The sequence below is a fragment of the Pinus tabuliformis genome, chromosome 5_2, assembly GCF_031772625.1.
Source record: "Pinus tabuliformis cultivar Carrire ecotype Pingquan chromosome 5_2, CPIR1, whole genome shotgun sequence".
Taxonomy (NCBI): domain Eukaryota; kingdom Viridiplantae; phylum Streptophyta; class Pinopsida; order Pinales; family Pinaceae; genus Pinus; species Pinus tabuliformis.
The window spans coordinates 1,022,922,231-1,022,929,195 of NC_142306.1; positions in this window are offsets into that span (position 1 = coordinate 1,022,922,231).

Consider the following 6,965-nt stretch of genomic DNA (forward strand, 5'->3'; position numbering starts at 1 on the left):
GACCTCTGCAATTACTAGTTTCTTGGCAGTCAATCGGCCCAATGCCAATCCTTGTGTCGTCGCCCTTCCTCGTTTTCCCACTGTGGATCCACAACGTTCGATATGGGCCTATTTGTTGATCATTAGCCATGTGGCTCTGTTTTGTGCTTTATTTCCCTGTTGTGGTTGGTTGGCAGTTGTCAACCACCAGCCATTGGGTCGCCTCCTCTACGTTGTTCAGTATCCCCTACATTGTTCAGTCTCCCCTACAGTATTCTTAAAGATAAGCCTAAGTGAGTTGGAAACGTCGACAAAACAATTGATCAAATCATAATGCCTCCAGTAAAATCTATCAATGCAATGCACTAAGAAATCTAATGACATCATGTCTTTTGAAAAAATAAGATCATACAAAAGGAGCTTACACAAAAAAGGGAATGAGGGTGATCTACAGTGATCTGAAAGAAATTGATTTGAGCAAAATCGCATATCAATTGTTATATTGGTCTTAATGATACTTTTAAACCATTTCAAGCAATTAAAATTGTGTTAAAATTGGCAACTTGGTCAAATTCCACTTTGGAAAACTCATTTGATGGAGATGATTATTGCATTGAATTCCTCTTTTTGAGATAACCAAAATCGACCTAAAGATCATCAAATTTGCATCAGCAGAAATGTTTTTTTGAATTGATGCCCTCACATGTGCATATTGTCAAGGTCGACCACATCATCGTGTAGGCTCATGAAGCCCAAGAGACATGTCACTTCACCCTGAACGAAGTGTATAAATAAGAGAGACCTCCAACCTCATTTGGCACTTCACTCACTCACACAATCATCTCTCTCTTTCTCTGATTGGTTCGTACAGCTTATTGGGCATATCTTCTCCTCACACGTGTGGCAGAAAAAGGACAAATTGCAGGACGAATTACAAGGCCAAAATTTCAGAGATTGTTGCAGGTTTGACCAATGTTGACCAAGGTGGTTGACCTCCTTTAACTACAGTTTTTGTGCCAGATTTCATTTTTGGCACACTGCATCTATTGGCACAAGAACTAAGGTATTTTGTTGACTTTGACCGCAAAACAATCGCAAGGCTGACCGCAGAATTTTGACCAAGTTTGATCACTATTTTCGTGATTGCGTTTAGGTTTTTTTTTACCAGCTTTGAAGGCCAAGTTTGACTGGGTATGACCAAGCTGCATTGAGGACATTTTGTTGCTACTTTAACCTGCTATTGACTTTTTGGTTAGGTAGATTTTCACTGTTGTTGATTGTAGATTTTCCAGGGTTATTTTGACTTCGATTTGACAAGTCAATTTTGACTTTTCTACTCTCTCTCTTTGCTGAACATTTTGATATAATAATAAAAAGAATTGATCAAAGGGTTTTCCCCATCTTGGGTTTTTTCCTTGGCATTCACCAAATCTGGTGTCCTCTTGTCTTGACTTGTCTTCTACATTTATGTTAGATGTTCTTTCATTAGTTATTGTCATATGATAATGGTTAATGTGATTTCTAATGGATTAATGGAATTAATAATGGGATAATGGATTAATGAAGTAACTCACATATAAAAGAACATGTTAACTAAAAATTAACATGCTATCAAAGCTCAGGTGAGGACAAGACCAAGAAAAGAAATCAATCACTAAGAGAAGTTTGTCATCAAGTCTTCATGATCTCCTCCCTCTGCGAGCCTGAAGATAAAGACTACATGAAGTGTCTATGAGTATAGACTGCCTAATTGATTAGCAACAAAAGGAAGTAGTCTTCAGCTACTACAATACTGAGTTAAGGATCTTTGGTGGAGAAGTATCATACAAGGTTGAGATTTATGTCGAGACCTACATGTAACCCTGTGCAAGAACGAGTCACAATAAGGTTTGTTTGTTATGAATAAATATATAGGAAATAATGTAAAATAATGTAAATGATAGTAATCATAAATAATGATTAGTTAATTAGTAATTAGGTTGAAAATTTATGTCTAAATGAGACATGACTCTCCATGAAGAGACACCAACTTGGTATATAGGCAAGCATCTCACTCTCATTGTATCATCATTCTTATTCACACATTTATATACAATTTTTGCATCCTCATGGATATCTTTATATTCCAAGCCTTCAGGAGTAATTAATCTGAAGAAGGAATTTTGTTCGCTTCATTTGGTATCAGAGCAGTGAATCCTCTAGTTGCTTCACCGTTGCACAGAGCCACGCTCTTCGATCCAGTCCCTTGCCATCAACTCTTCGTCAACTTTATTGTTGTTGTAGTTCAAGCGTTTCGCTACAATTGGAGTTTTTCCATTTCACCATTTCGTCATTCAAACTTTTGGCCATAAAATTAATTAAAAAGAAAGAAAGAAGGAAAGGAAGAAAAAAAAAACAAAAATTGAATTTTTTTTTTTTAAAGAGAGAAAGAAGGGGAATTAAAAAAAAAAAAAGGAAAAAAATTATTAAAAATTTGGATAACAAAATTATTAAAGAAAGAAAAAAAATAAAAAAGGGAGAATATACATATACTATTGAAAATTATATATATATATATATATATATAAATCTGTTAGGACGACGTCGCCCCATCTGCCCCAAGCAGCGTCTGTCTGAATTCAAGCCGCACAGTCCGACTGTCCCAACGACTGCCACCGCCGCCAACAGTTCCATCACAGCGATTGTCTGGCGCTTATCCTTCCGCTCTGGGCTGCCCATGTCCATGTCTCCACCATTGTTCTCCGCTCACACAATCATTCTGGTCCCTGTTCTGTTGTCCCCATCGTTGCTTCCCATACATGAATCCATTGGTCCCCGTCTACGTCCAAACTTATCTGCATTCTGATATCCGCTCTCGTCCATTTCCAGTTTGTCATTCTTCCCCATTGTTCCCCCGCTGTCGATTTTTTCCGATACACTCTGCCACCATATCTAATCGCGTGTTCTATCCACTACCTCTTCCACAAACCGTCACACCCGTCGAACATTCGTTCCACCTCTTTTTTGGTTGACTCACGAATTCATTTTTTTTCACTGCTATATATAAGTTATATATAGTTCATTATATGATTATAATTATTATATAGTTTTAACCATATAGTTATATATTATAATTATATAGTTTCATAATCATATAATTAATTCAATATATAATTAAATTTAAAAAAATAATAATAATAATAATAAAAAAAGAAGAAGAAATTAGTAGATTCAAGGTTATTTAAAAAAAAAAGAAATATTTGAAAAATATATATAGAAAAAAATGGATTTATTTTTTAAAAAAATATTTTAAAAGTATTTAATATTCAAGAAGCAAAATGGAGCGTAATACAGAAATGAAAGCCAAAAGATTCCCAAAAACCTTACCCAGAGACGGTAAAGCGTTATTTAACATTAAAGGAACTTCCGCAGAAAATATGTTATTATTTCTATTTCTCTAGCAAAAGATATAAATTATATAACACCTAAAATCGCAAACCAATTAGTGATCCCAGAGTCAAATATAACTGAAAAATTAGACTTTTTTGGCAATAAAAAATATGGCATAGCCAATTTCCAGTTAAACATTGAAGATTATACATTTGTATTGCAATTCTCAGTTCACACCCTATGGAACAATCAAGGTGACATTATTTTGGGATCACCCTGGATGGAAACGGTAGGATCTGTCATCTTAAATACGAAGAAAACTTTTTAACATTTTCTTGCAAGAAGAAGAAAATAACACTCCAAGATGTTACACTAAAACCAAATTCAGTAACGCCAGAAGATATATCAAATATTTCAAAAGTAATTTCTCAAGAAGGTAAAAAAGTATTACAAAATATGCAAAATGAAATTGACAAAATCATTGTTGATAGAAATGAAGAAGTCTTGCGACTTAGGGATCATAGTGAAAAATTACTAACACAAATTAAGAAGCTTAAAAAGGACAAAAAATCATTAACAGACAAGTTAGAGCAACTTAATCAAGAAGTATCGAAGTCTCTAGACATAACAGTCCAGGTTGAAAATAAGGGAATTAACACTGAACCAGTCAATAGCAAAACTCAAGAAGAGGATCAATAAGTGGAATGAAAAACACATTCACATGCTACAATCCAAACGATGAAAATTCCAAACAAAGACTATGTACCTAACTCAAAAACTGTAGTACCAGAAGGAAATCAAAAAAATTGCACACACCTAATAAGGAGAAGTCAAACCAAAAAGGTTTGTATTGACATCTGAATCATGAGAGTAGACAACTCAACCAAGCTACGGATCGGGACCATTCAGAACAAAAACAACAAACTGATGTTCCAGAGAATAGTGATGTAACCTCAATCCAATTCTATGATCACAAGTCATTACAAAATTCCAATGATCAGAATATTACGCAGAAGATTAATCTAGGATGGCCTGATCCCTTCTCAGTGCGACAGTTTTGTTTGTCACTTAGAGGATCATATTGGCTTGCTTCAACGAAGATGACTATTCTGAGACATAAAGACTTTCGAAACCGAAAAAGAGATCAAGTGTTTTCATCGACAAGCTTTGAGGACAGCGTTTTCAAAAGGAATGCAATGTTATGAATAAATATATAGGAAATAATGTAAAATAATGTAAATGATAATAATCATAAATAATGATTAGTTAATTAGTAATTAGATTGAAGAGTCGTGTCTAAATGAGACATGACTCTCCATGAAGAGACACTTGGTATATAAACAAGCCTCTCACTCTCATTGTATCATCATTCTTATTCACACATTTAATATATAATATTTGCATCCTCATGGATATCTTTATATTCCAAGTCTTCTGGAGTAATTAATTTGAAGAAGGAAATTTTGTTCGCTTCATTGTTTTAGAGCTCCTACTCTTGGAGTATATGCAGGTTATCAGGTAAGGTTCAGCAATAGAAAGATCGAAGGTAAGGCATGGAAGGAAAAGTGGCTTGTTGGACATGTTGAAGTATCCATTGTTGAGGTTCCAGACATATGAGTTTCAGAGTAAGGCCACAACATTGAAAGGCTAGCAAGAGCACTTTGATCACATTTTGTTAGTACTAGTCAAGGAGACTTAAAGGGTAATTTAATAAGCCCTCTCCGGACTGTTCGAATTTGCAAGCAGATTTATTTTTTTCCCTTATCTCTGAATCAAAGGTCGCAGACCTAGTCTAGCTAAGAGAAGGCATGAGGAGTATAGTAGCACTTTCAGAAGAGGAGTCCTACCCTCCCCTTGACTTTGAAATGACTATTAAAAGGGAGACCTCTAGGTTTGCATCGTTGATCCAAATTTCTGAACCTCTGAGCATCTTCCCAACTCTGGTATGTACATTATAATCATTATTGATCAATGAATTTATCAAAAATTTGTGAAGGGTTTGTTCTAGTGTTGTAAGGCATTCAAGGCCTTCCTATTGGTAGCTATATCAATTCTAAAAGGGAGGAAAATCTTATGTTCATGGTCCAAAATTTTTTGGCACTGTTTGATACATGTATCTATGATAGCTCGTAAAGAAAAGTCTACTCCTATGTAAATATTTAGTCTAGAATCGTCTTTGCTGGAAGGATATTTTGAGCATTAATTTGTACATAATCTTCTATATATACCTAAGCATGAGGCTCAGTGTTCTCTTCAAAATTCTAATCATTGACCGGATATTACCAAAGATTTATTAAAAACTATGCACATATAATTGTACCTCTAACAAACCTTTAAAAAAAAAATCATTTCAATGGAATGAGGAAGCAGGGAGGTGTTTTGAAGAATTGAAGTTACGTCTAATGCCCCGGTATTGGCAACTCCAGATTTCTCTTAACCATTTATCATTGACTGTGATGCTTCTAGATTCGGTATAGGCGCAGTGTTAATGCAAGAAGGGCAACCAATAACTTTTGAAAGCAGAAAGCTCAATAAAAGAGAAGATCTTAATTCCACATATGACAAGGAAATGTTCGCTATTATGCACGCACTCGCTAAGTGGAGACAATATATTTTGGGAAGTTCTCCATTCGAACAGAGCATAACAGTGTCCAGCACCTCCTTCAACAAAAAACACTTTCCGAAGAACAACAAAAATGGATTGAAAAAATTGTCACCTTTGACATGGAGATACTACATGAAAGGGGAAAGAACGATGTAGTAGCAGATTCCCTGTCTAGGAAGGACGAAGAACCAACATTACTTGCAGTCTCAGTTGTTGTTCTTGAATGGCTTAACGAGATTCGAAGTGAGTATGCTAAGGATCCAAAAATAACTATGATAATCAATAACCTTCCAGACAACTCAAATTTGAATGGAAGTACAACATTCTATGGTACAAAGGAAGAATCTATCTGAATTCAAACTCCAAGTTTAAATCCAAGATACTCAAGGAGTCACACAATTCACTGTCAGCGGGACATGTAGGATTCTTTAAAACTTACTACAATGCACATCAATCATTCTTTTGGAAGGGGATGAGTCGCGATATTTAGAAATATGTAGAGGAATGTGACACATGTCAAAGAAATAAAGTGAAAATATTATGACACCTGGATTACTTCACCCCTTAAACATTCCGAATTAGAAATGGGAAGAAATATCAATGGACTTTATTGAGGATTACCTATATCTGAAGGCAAGGATAAGATTTTCGTAGCAGTCGACAGACTCACCAAATATGCTCACTTTATTGCAATAAAGAAATCAGACTCAACTAAACAAATCGCTGAGATATTCTACAAAAATATTTATACATTACACGATTTTCAGAAAGTCATTGTGAGTGATAGAGATGGCAAATTTAATGGTAATTTTTGGAAAGAATTGTTCAACCATATAGGAACCTACCTAGATATGAGTTCTGCTTACCACCCTCAAACAGATAGACAAACAGAGGTTGTCAATAAATGTTTGGAAGCTACATACGTTGTTACAACTATACCTAAAAAAAAAAAATAAAAATAAAAAATGAGCTCATTGGTTGCATCTCGTTGAATGGTGGTATAATTATACTT